This window comes from Rhinopithecus bieti, unplaced genomic scaffold, assembly GCF_001698545.2.
Source record: "Rhinopithecus bieti isolate Rb0 unplaced genomic scaffold, ASM169854v2 scaffold_980, whole genome shotgun sequence".
NCBI classification, from domain to species: domain Eukaryota; kingdom Metazoa; phylum Chordata; class Mammalia; order Primates; family Cercopithecidae; genus Rhinopithecus; species Rhinopithecus bieti.
In genome coordinates this window covers 428,602-440,918 of record NW_016803338.1, presented here as the reverse complement: position 1 = coordinate 440,918, position 12,317 = coordinate 428,602, and the positions used below count along the sequence as shown (strand labels likewise).

Below are 12,317 nucleotides of genomic sequence, written 5' to 3'. Positions count from 1 at the left end.
TTTGAGTAGGTAATATTTTATAAAGACATTTGTATGGTTCGAAGAAAAGAAAATATATTAAAGGTGTTCAAGAAGAGTTTTGCCCCCAATTCTGTCCACTGTATACCCAGTCCTCCCCACTTCTACATGCATATTTCAGGTAGGTATTTCTTGAAAGAAAGAACTTATGCTGTGAAACTTACACGTCTACTTAGGTCTCATTTTAAGTGATTCTGTAAAATGCCTGGGAGATACTGGTGAAATTCTAGAATGGAAATAACTTTGTGAGATTTTGAGCTGAGTACTTGTAAATAGTAGAAATAGACTTACTAATAAATAAAGGAATTTTATTTTATAACTTTTTTTCTGATTACACAGTCATGTATGTTCATTATGGAATATTTGGGAAATACAAAAACACACAAAGAAAAAAGGATATTTATTTATAATTCCATTTTGCTATGTATTTTCCCATTATTCACTCTGCGTTTGTCACAAGTTTTCCCCACGCTGTTTCAATGAGTGTATCCTCCATGTCCACCCAATCATGCATCCAGTAAACTTTGTCATTACTACCATCTGTACTTTCACTCACAGTTCAATTCCAAGCATGCCCCTCTCTGACAACCACCTTCACTCTTCACTCAGCTTGGAGTCCACATGTCTTTGTTAAAGTCTCCTGTACGCACCAGCACCCTTGCCTTTCCCTCAGTTCCACTGAGGTGGCAGAATCCCAACTCAGGCTAATCACATAAATCCGTGTCCTCCAAATTTGTACTGGAATTCCAGGATGTGGCTGGGGTAAAAACCTTCCATGTTACAGACAGGTCTTGTTTCAAACCAATGACCACAAACCTCCAATGGGCTTTCAGGAGTTTTGGCAATGCTGTGACATTTCCCTGGTTATATCACCCTTTTGCACTCTCGGTCTGTTTTACTGATCATAGAATTCTCTATGATCTCAACCTAAAGGGTTAGAGATATTTCCTGTGACGCCCCACCTTTTCCCTTGATAACCCACTATAGGAACTGTCATTTGTGAATTTAAGAAGAAACACTTGCTTCTTGACTTTTAAAACACCAAAAACAACATTAAAAAATTGAAGGATGAGCCTGGGGTGCAGTGGCTCATGCCTGTAATCCCAGCACTTTGGGAGACTGAGGCGGGCAGATCACTTGAGGTCAGGAGTTCAAGACCAGCCTGGCCAACTTGGTGAAACCTGTCTCTACTAAAAAAAATTAGGTGGGCATGGTGGCGCGCACCTGTGATCTTAGCTACACGGGAGGCTGGGGCATGAGAATTACTTGACTCTGGGAGGTGGAGGTTGCAATGAGCCAAGATCATGCCACTGCACTCCAGCCTGGGTGACAGAGTGAGACTTGGTCTCAAAACAGAAACAAAAACAAAACCTGAGGGATGAGCCACAAACTGGGAAATGATATCTGCCATGTTGTATAACTGATAAAGGAGATGTACATACATATACTATATATATAATCTTCTACAAATCCATAACATATTAAACAATCCAATCTAGATGGGTAAACATATAAACTAGTTCAAAGATGAGCAAAAAATATGAACCAGTAATTAAAAGGAAATACCAATGAGCAATAAACATATGAAAACATAACCATTCTCTTTGGTCATCAGAGAATTTGAAAAATATAGCCACCGTGAGATAGCATTTTATGTCCATCATATTATCAATATTTAAAACTCTGTCAGTACTAAGTATGGGTGAAGATACAGAGTGAAGGGAACTCTGTCACATAGATCTAGGAAATGTAAATTGACACATTCATTTTAGAGAGCAATTTGCAATATTTATAAATGTTGGAAATTTGCACACAGTAAAATCTAGCAAATCTATTTTTGGATCTATGTCCCAGAATAAACTTAAAAACATTGTTTTGTAGAGACAGGGTCTTGTTATGTTGTGCAGGAATGTCTCGAACTCCTGGCCTCAAGCAATCTTCCTGTCTCAGCCTCCCAAAGTATTGAAATTATAGGCATGAGCCACCACGCCTGGCCCCAAAAGAAATCTTGCACATGTACCAGGAGATAAGGAGGAGTGTTAGTTTTCTGAGCAACACTGTGAGAGCACAAAGAAATAAAATAAAAAGAAGCAACACATACAATCTATAGATTCATCAGGAGCATAGATAAATTGTGGTATAGTCATATAAAGGAATACTATCAAGTAGTGAAACAAAATTAGCTAGAATTATTAGGTTGAACCATATGAAATTGCCATTCTTACAGATCAGAAATAACCAAATATTGGCATTTCATACAGTTTAAATATATGTATCAGTAACATAATGATGAGCAAATAATATATAGAATATGATTTATAGAATGCTAAAACACATAAGAGTCTTTTATGTTGCTTATAAATTCGTATGTATATTGTACAAATATACAGATGCATGGGGGTGATGAGGAGTTTAGAGTAGTAGTTGTCTGGGATGGGCTTGGGGCTTGGGGAGAGAGGGAGGAACATGCCAATGGGGAGGAATTACAGGGGCTTCAAATGCATCAGTCATGTTTTATATCTTCAACTGAGTGCTGGGTGTGGGGGGTATTCTCTTTTTTTCTTTAATCCTTTTTGCATCTCAGTGCTGATTACTGGAATTTAGCTATCAGATTGGGTGATTTTTTGGCTTTTTGAATACTTGGCCAGGTTTGCAGGGAAGCTTTGCCCTCTTGGGCAGGGTATGTTTTTCCAATCTAGTACCCGTCTGTGTTTTGGTGGTGATTTCTGTGGCTATAATTAATATAATCAGTGTTGCCAAGCAAGGATAAGGGGTATTGACTCACTTTTTATTGCCCTGAGCCATCCCTGTTGCAAAATAATGATCTGGATATATTCTCCAGAACAGGAAGCAAGCTGCAGATGGAAACATGGGAAACTCCCTTAAGACACTTCTTTTTTTTTTGAGACGGAGTCTGGCTCTGTTGCCCAGGCTGGAGTGCACTGGCACGATCTCAGCTCACTGCAAGCTCCGCCTTCTGGGTTCATGTCATTCTCCTGCCTCAGCCTCCCAAGTAGCTGGGACTACAGGCGCCCGCCACCACACCAGGCTAATTTTTTTTTTTTTTGTATTTTTAGTAGAGACAGGGTTTCACCATGTTAGCCAGGATGTTCTCTATCTCCTGACCTCGTGATCCGCCCATCTCGGCCTCCCAAAGTGTCGGGATTACAGGCTTGAGCCACCGCGCCCGGCCCCTAAACTGGTTTCTAACAAATCAGTGTAAGTCAAGGGGTTCATCTACAGAGTCAGTCGTCTTCACCATGACACCCACAACGCACACATTGCTGCTGGTATTCCTCCACTCAGAATGTACAATTAGAAGCCCAGCACTCTATTGGATCAGGCTGCTATTTCATCATTTGAAGAACCTTCAAAAAGATCTTTAGAGGCAGGGCATGGTGGCTCACACCTGTAATCCTAGCACTTTGGAAGGCTGAGGCAGGCAGATTACTTGAGGCCAGGAGTATGAGACCAGTCTGGCCAACATGGTGAAACCCTGTCTCTACTAAAAATACAAAAATTAGCCAGGTGTGGTGATGTACACCTGTAGTCCTAGCCACTTGGGAGGCTGAGGCACAAGAATTGCTTGAACCTCAGAGGTGGAGGTTGCAGTGAGCCGAGGTCGTGCCAGTGACACTACACTCCAATCTGGGTGACACAGCGAGACTCCTTCTAAAAAAAAAAAAAAATCCTTAGAAACTTCAGAAGGATCCTTCCACTAGGGCAGAAGGGATCAGAGAGTAAGAATCTTCACCCCTACCACTCATGCCTTTCTGAAAGCTCAGTCTGGCCACACTGCAAGGGGACAGTGAGCCAGTTTTGGCCTGGGGCTTCTTGCTGTTGCCAAATTTACAACTCCAGCCCTTGGGTTTAGCCACCTGCTGCTGCTAAAAATGATGATGAGAGTGACGGAGAGGTGTTTTAGTTCCCATTTTAGAGATCAGAAAATCAAGGCCCAGAGAAGCTAAGTAGCCTTGGAGATAGGAGCCACGGCCTCTCCACTTGAGTTACCATCTTGAAACATCAAGGATAAGTCAACTTTATCAACAGTTTCAGGCCTGTGAGACATGGGCTTGGTTTATCTTGAAGATTGTAAACAAATAAAAAAATAGACTACTCCATTACTGATGAGAAATGTGAGTCATTCTGCCAGGAATTGAAAGTACAGCTGGCCATAAAAAAGTTATGCCGGTGTCGAGACTCTTCAGGTCCCTGCATGTGACAAACCACTCAGTCAGAGTTCCTCTTTTATTTCTCTTTGTGCTCAGTAGGATGTTGAAATTTCTGGAAAAGACAATGGAAATCAGAGGCAGGAAGAGAACAGTGTGGGGTGCTAAACAGACTCAGATCTCAGCAACCTTCCTGCCCACTGCCATCTCTGCACAGACACCTCGACCCCCCACGCACAGGTGGAGCAGCATTTCCTAGTTCTTTCCAGAGGCTTCCTTCTGCCTGCCCTCCAGCCACATCGCCTGAGATTGACAACGCCCTACAGCAAGACGGAAACCTCCCTTTACAGCACCACCTTGTGATTCTGGAGCAACAAAGTTGAGACTTCTGAATTTGGCACTCTTCTGCGTCCCTACTGTTTCACATATACCTGTGTCATCTTTCTTGTTTCATTGTAAACATACTTATAAAATTCCCATTTTCTTTATTTAGAAATAGAACTACAACCAGATGGTTAAACAATTTAAACAGTACAAAACGGTCCATGGGGAAAAGTGAATTTCACACGGTCCCCCAAACCTTCAGTTGCTTTTATGGAGATAACTATTGTTTCTAATGTTTTGAGTATTCTTTCAGAGACATTTTATTCTTATATAAGCATATGTGTATGTGTGTCCTTCCCTCATTTTCCCCCCATGAATACTAGCACTGTTTTGCACCTTGGTTAGCTCATTTAACATATCTTGGAGACTGTTCTGTATCAGAACATATAGATCTGCTTGATCCTTTTCATGACTGCTACAGCACCATTGAATGTATGGATCATCAGTGCTCTAACTAGCGCCTTAGTGATGGGCATTTAGGGATCACAAACTTCATAAGGGCAGAAACAATATCTTACCCATCCTCTGTTTCTGATATGGTTTGGATGTGTGGTGCTGCCCCAAATCACATGTCAAGGTAATCCCCAGTGTCAGAGCTGGAGCCTGGTGGAGGTGATTGGATCATGGGGATGGATCCTTCATGAATGGGTGAGCACCATCCCTTTGGTGCTGTTCTTGTGATAGAGTTCTCATGAGATCTGGTTTTTTAAAAGTGTGTGGCACCTCCGCACTCTTTTGGTCCTGCTCCTGCCATGTAAGATGCCTGCCCTTGCTTTGCCTTCTGCCATGAATAAAAGCTTTCTGAGGCTTCCCCAGAAGCAGATGCCACCACGCTTCCTATACAGCCCGTGGAACTGTGAGCCAATTAAACCTCTTTTCTTTATAAATTATCCAGTCTTAGGTTTTCTTTATAACAGTGTGAGGATGAGCTAATACAGTTTCCTACATGTAACCTAAGGCAATGCTTTGCACAAAGGGATGAGCCAGATTGCTTAGTAATTAAAACGCAAATACAAACCACAAGCATATCCATTCATGAATTGGGGGACAGCTTTTATTTGATTCTGAGTTCTGACAGCTGCTGCTTTGCTTCGTTAAAAATGTGCTAGTTCTCATTCAACTTCCTATCAGTCACACCACCAACCAACATGTACAATATGTACTACCTGCCAGGTTGGAAGGAAACTTATGGATGCAAGAAAGGTCCCTCCCTTCTAGGAAATGATAATCTGCTTTGGGAGAGAAGGCAGGTACTTTTTGGCAAAAGTGACATAATAAAATAATAAAAAAAAGGATGGATTTTTTTTTTTCTTTTTTGAGATGGAGTCTCGCTCTGTCACCCAGGCTGGAGTGCAGTGGCGTGATTTCGGCTCACTGCAATCTCCGTCTCCCAGGTTCAAGCGATTCTCCTGCCACAGCCTCCTGAGTAGCTGGGACTACAGGTGCCCGCCACCACACCGGGCTAATTTTTTGTATCTTTAGTAGAGATGGGGTTTCACGGTGTTAGCCAGGATGGTCTCCATCTCCTGACCTCGTGATCTGCCTGCCTAGGACTTCCAAAGTGCTGGGATTACAGGCGTGAGCCACCGAACCCAGCGAAAAGATAATTTTTTAAAAAAGGTATTAGGATAATCGGGTCCTCCCACAAGAAAGTAAAGTTAGAAGCCCACCTCAGACCATGCATACCAGCACAAAAATGCCAAATGGCTTAAAGATATAAATGTTAAAACAAGACTAGAAAGGCATTAAAAGAACATATAGAAAATACAGCACCAGTAAAAATTTCCCTACACAAGACGTAAAAGCCAGAAGTCATAAAGGAAAAGGCTGATAAATTAGAATAGATAAAAATGTAAAACTTTTGTATAATATAAGACACAAAGAATGCATTTAAAGACATACAATGAAGGTTAGGAAGATGAAGATGTTTTGGAGATGAGTGGTGGTTACACATCAGTATTAATGTACTTAATGTTACTGAACTGTACACTTAAGTGATGAAAATGGTAACTTTTATGTTATGTATATTTTATCACATAAAAAAAGACATGAAATGAATCAGGGGAAAACATTTGCTACATAACTAAGAACGAAGGCCCTTAATAAAATCTGTAAAACTACACATACCTTTAGGAATGAATCAACAAAGAATTTCTATGAATTATAAAAAAGTGACAATCCAACTAAAAAATGAATAAGGGATATGAGCAAGTGTTGGACAGAAGAAATAAAAATAGACAACAAAGTTATGAAAAAATGTTCAATCTCCTTAGTAACCGAACAAAACAAACTAAAACAATGAGACACTACCCCTAAGATTAATACATGTTAAAGAAAAATGATTGGTGAGGGTATGGGGAAGCGGGCACTTTCACCTACTTTTGGAAATATAAATTGGTGCAACCTTATAGGGAGAGCAATTTCACAACATTTTTCAAAGACTTAAATGCACAACCCTATGGCAGAGCAATTTATTCCTCTTCCAGGAGTTTTTTTCTTTCAAAAACAGTCATGTGGATGAAAAACACATGTTCATTACTGTACAGTGTATAATAGTCGAACACTGGAAACTGTAATACTTTCCCTTCAATAGGGGAATGGTTAAATAAATTTTGCAAGCTATCTGATAGATACTAAGCATGAGCTAAAAGTTAGGGTCCAGTTAGAGATGGAAACCACACCAGTAATTTGAAAGGGAAAATGTAATAGGAAGAATTATTAACTAGTGAAAGGAGGCTAACTGCTAAAGGTACAAGAGCACTCAAGCTGTCTGCAGTCAGCAAGCCCCGGCTGGTGAGCAGGAAGCTGCTCGCTGGGAGGCTGCCAAAGTTCCCTGAAGGTGAGCACCACTGGGTGTTGTTCTACAAGCTGCTGGCAGTCATGGCTTTAAGAGCAGGAAGAAAAGCACCAGAAACCGGAAGAGAAACCCAGGTCTCTGCTACGCCTTGCACCGTCCCTCTGGTGCCCTCTACTGACAAAGCCTAAAATTGTGCCAGCTGGCAAAGGAGATCTTTTTATGGGATGTAGCTCGGTGTCACCAAACAGAACAGGGTGGACTTGGAGCTCAGATGCAGCACAATGATTGATACTGGCACAGTATACTTACCCTGCTTTTGTAAACAAAATGGTATATGTGATGTCTTTCTTTCCTCTACATATGTAAAACAATATTTGTTCCTACTTATTATGTGTTTATGTCTTTACTCTGCATGCCAGGAGCTAAGTATTTTGCATGTATTAACTCATTTCGTTCTCATAATAACCTTCACATGCAGGAATCACTATAGCTACTTTATGAATGAGTCGAGGAAGGCACTGAGACGTTAAGTAACTTGCTCCTTCAAGGTCATGCAGCTAGTAAGTGGCAGAGCAAGAATTACTGTGGCTTTATAAGCCTAGAAAAAAGTCTGAAAGAATAAAAATGTTAACAGTGGGGACCTCAAGGAGGGATTGAAGAGGCCATAGGAGAGGTTTTCACTTTGTAAAAAATCAGTCCTTCAAATAAATAAATACAGTGAGGCTTCCCCAGAAGCAGATGTCACTATGCTTCCTGTACAGCCTGTGAAACTGTGAGCCAGTTAAACCTCTTTTCTTTATAAATTATCCAGTCTTCGGTATTTCTTTATAACAGTGTGAGGATGAGCTAATACAGTTTCCTACACTGTAACCTAAGGCAATACTTTGCACAAAGGGATGAAGCAGATTGCTTAGTAATTAAAACGCAAATACAAACCACAAGCGTATCCACTCATGAATTGGGGGACTGCTTTATGTATATGGATAAGGTATATTTTTTTAAAAAATTATTTTTCAAAGAAGACAATACACTAGTTAATAAACGACAACTCACAGTGCCAGGCAGTGAGAAACAAGTGTCTGATAAACGGTGGAGAATGTGAGCACTCTCTGCAGTGGGTGGGAGGGGATGGGGAGGGCGTTCTCTGGGGAGTGGCAGTGGCTGGAGCAAAGGTTTGGAGGAGGTAAGTCATGTACTCTGAGCTTTTGGTTTCTGTTTCACCTTGTGTCTGAGCTGGTCTGAAGTCTGGTTGTTCAGACTGAGCTTCCTGCCTGCCCGTATCCCTCCAACAGCTTCAGAAGAAGGTGACTGGTGGCTGCCTGAGGAATACCAGTGGGCAAGAGAATTAGCATTTCTGGAACATCTGCTGTCTGTGAGATTAAGCACTACGTATATTGCTTTACTCACTCCCCACAGCAACCTTACCAAGCAGTTCTTTTCCACTTGAAAAGATGGAGGCTGAGTGAAACAAAAGGAGGTGTTTAGGTTCCTCAGCAAGTGAGAGTCAGAGCCGGGATTTGAATCCAGATCTGTCTGATATTGAAGTCTCGGCTGGTTTCACCTCTCCAGACTGCTTTCCAGGGAGTAAAGGACAGATCCTTTACCTTCGCTGGCCGCTTCTAGAAGTCTGACCCTGCTGGCTCAAAACGACTTTGGTTCCTTGCCCAGAGGCTGTGGGCTGCAGGTCAAGACATCAGTAGAAGGAGGGTCCAGCTAGAGCAGCTGACATTGGCTTCTACTCACCGTCATTTCTCCTTCCTTCCCGGAGCAACCCCTGGGTGCGTCCGCTTTCTGGGCACGTGAGGCTGGGCCTCGGCAGCCTGAGCCCTTGAGTTGGTCACTTGAACCCTGGGAATATTGAGGTAAGCCTGGAATTTCCAGAGGAGGTTTGGGGGAAAGAGAAGTGGTGAACACTATTACTGTGCCCTGTCTAGTCACCAGCGGGCCGAGTGGAGCAGATGCTAGTTGGGACCTACCTGCCCTCTCTTTGGTTATTAATCCATTAATCCATTATTGTTCCCTGTACACTGGTATGAGTGGAAGGGGGAAATATTTAGCCAAGTTTTTGAGACCTGTACTCTGAGCTAAAATGCATTGTCTTCCTGTAGTGCGGGACCCCATAACTGTGGAGGAGCTGCAGGGGATACTGGGGAGTATGCAGACATTATGCACTAAACAACAATGGCTCACATAGTGAAAAGTTATTCTTTTTTTTTTTTTGAGAGGGGGTCTGCTCTGTCCCTCAGCCTGAAGTGCAGTGGCGAGATCTCAGCTCACTGCAATCTCCGCCTCCTGGGTCCAAGTAATTCTCCCACCTCAGCCTCCCAAGTAGCTGGGACAACAGGCGTGTGCCACCATGCCTGGCTAATTTTCGTATTTTTAGTAGAGACGAGGTTTCACCGTGTTAGCCAGGATGGTCTCGATCTCCTGACCTCATGATCCGCCCGCCTTGGCCTCCCAAAGTGCTGGGATTACAGGCGTGAGCCACCGCGCCCGGCCAGTTATTCTTTATGATTCCCTTACCTTTTTTTTTTTTTTTTTGAGATGGAGTTTCGCTGTTGTTGCCCAGGCTGGAGTGCAATGGCAGGACCTCGGCTCACCGCAACCTCTGCCTCCCAGGTTAAAGCAATTCTCCTGCTTCAACCTCCTGAGTAGCTGGGATTACAGGCGTGCACCACCATGCCTGGCTAATTTTGTATTTTTAGTAGAAACGGGATTTCTCCATGTTGATCAGGTGATCCGCCCACCTCGGCCTCCCAAAGTGCTGGGATTACAGGCGTGAGCCACCGTGCCAGCCATTTTTTTTTCTTTTCTTCCTTTTTTTTTTTGAGACGGTGTCTCGCCCTGTCGCCCAGGCTGGAGTGCAGTGGCACGATCTTGGCTCACTGCAACCTCCGCCTCCTGGGTTCAAGCGATTCTCCTGCCTCAGCCTCCTGAGTAGCTGGAATCACAGGTGCATGCCACCACACCCAGCTAATTTTTTGTATTTTTAGTAGAGATGGAGTTTCACCATGATGGCCAAGCTGGTTTGAAACTCCTGATTTCAAGTGATCCACCCTCCTTGGCCTCCCGAAGTGCTAGGATTACAAGCATGAGCCACCATGCTCAGCCAGGACTAACATATCTTAATCATGTCTCAAAACGTGCTAATTTCCCTTTTTGACAAATGAGTAAGCAATAGTATCTAGCTGGAATTTAGTAACAGTGTTACATTCTTATTTTATTTATTTTTTACAGTTCCTCTTTTGTAGCAAATGCAGTGCTTTTCCATTTGTGGTAGTGATATAAAATGTTCGTTTAAAAAACTTGTTCATGTAAATTTTTATTTCAGTAAAGAGAGCCAATTAAAAATACAGGAAATTAAAGAACCAGTAATAAGGAATATGACAAACATTGTCAAAGTCATTTAGGAATGATTGAAGTGGGCAGTTTGGTGACGTTTGTGTTGAAGCCAGGATGCTCTGAGAGACAGCATCTGAGGTGCCCAGCTGCTGATTCAACTATGGAAGCTCAGGCTGTTTAGGGAAAGTTCTAAAACGAGCCCTGGTTAGCGATCAGTGATTTTAGTATAATATAAAGGAACTCTTTTTAATCTGAGTCTGTGCTTTAATCTGCACATGTGCTTTTCTGTCTGGGAACATTGGGAAGGGAATGGAGCAGACTATAAATGATTGGCCAGAAGTCAGTGATTTCCTAGTTGGCGCAAGGAATAGGTATTACCAGATACTCCTGACTGGGAAAGAGAAGGAGACAGCAGCATTCATTCAGCAGTGGGAGATCTCACTACTCCCCACTTCCCAGTTCCTCTCCCTGTGGTACCATTTTGAACATTTAAAGCTGTCTCTTCTACTATTTAATTCTGTTTTTTTTCTTTTCTTTTTTTTTTGACAGAGTCTCACTCTGTTGCACAGCCTGGAATGCAATGGTGCCATCTCGGCTCACTGCAACCTCCGCCTCCCGGGTTCAAGTGATTCTCGTGTCTCAGCCTCCTGAGTAGCTGGGATTACAGGCACCCACCTCCATGCCTGGTTAATTTTTTTTCGTATTTTTAGTAGAGATGGGGATCTCACCATGTTGGCCAGGCTGGTCTCAAACTTCTGGCCCCAAGTGATCTACCCACCTTGGCCTCCCAAAGTGCTGGGATTACAGGCCTGAGCCACCACGCCTGGTTAATTTCACATTTTTAGATAATGTGACCACATAATAAAAATTTATGCATTTTTATGTAATGTGACCACTATATGAAAGCAATATACTTATGCTTTTATTTCTCAGTTAAGTTCCTAATTATTATAAATTTACTCTGCATGCCAGGAGCTGTTCTAAGAATTTGTATGTATTAACTCATTTGATTCTCATAATAACCTTCACATACAGGAATTATTATTATTATTATTATACTTTCAGTTCTAGGGTACATGTGCACAACCTGCAAGTTTGTTACATACGTATACATGTATCATGTTGGTGTGCTGCACCCATTAACTCGTCATTTACGTTAGGTATATCTCCTAATGCTATCCCTCCCTACTCCCTCCACCCCACAACAGGCCCCAGTGTGCGATGTTCCCTATCCTGTGTCCAAGTGTTCTCATTGTTCAATTCCCACCTATGAGTGAGAACATGCGGTGTTTGGTTTTCTGTCCTTGCGATAGTTTGCTGAGAATGATGGTTTCCAGCTTCATCCATGTCCCTACAAAGGACATGAACTCATCCTTTTTTATGGCTGCATAGTATTCCATGGTGTATATGTGCCACGTTTTCTTAATCCAGTCTGTAATTGATGGACATTTGGGTTGGTTCCAAGTCTTTGCTATTGTGAATAGTGCTGCAATAAACATACGTGTGCATGTGTCTTTATAGCAGCATGATTTATAATCCTTTGGGTATATACCCAGTAATGGGATGGCTGGGTCAAATGGTATTTCTAGTTCTAGATCCTTGAGGAA

General features: G+C 42.4%; 1 protein-coding gene across 2 annotated transcripts in view; it reads left to right on the top strand.

Annotated features, from left to right (window-relative positions):
* Positions 1-8,584: 8,584 nt before the first annotated feature.
* CASP8 (caspase 8) overlaps positions 8,585-12,317 on the top strand; it is a 60,135-nt gene continuing 56,402 nt past the window's right edge. For both annotated transcript variants that reach the window (XM_017875717.1, XM_017875698.1), the window contains exon 1: positions 8,585-9,230. The gene's annotated coding sequence lies outside the window, so the exon portion shown is untranslated. The remainder of the gene's footprint in view (positions 9,231-12,317) is intronic.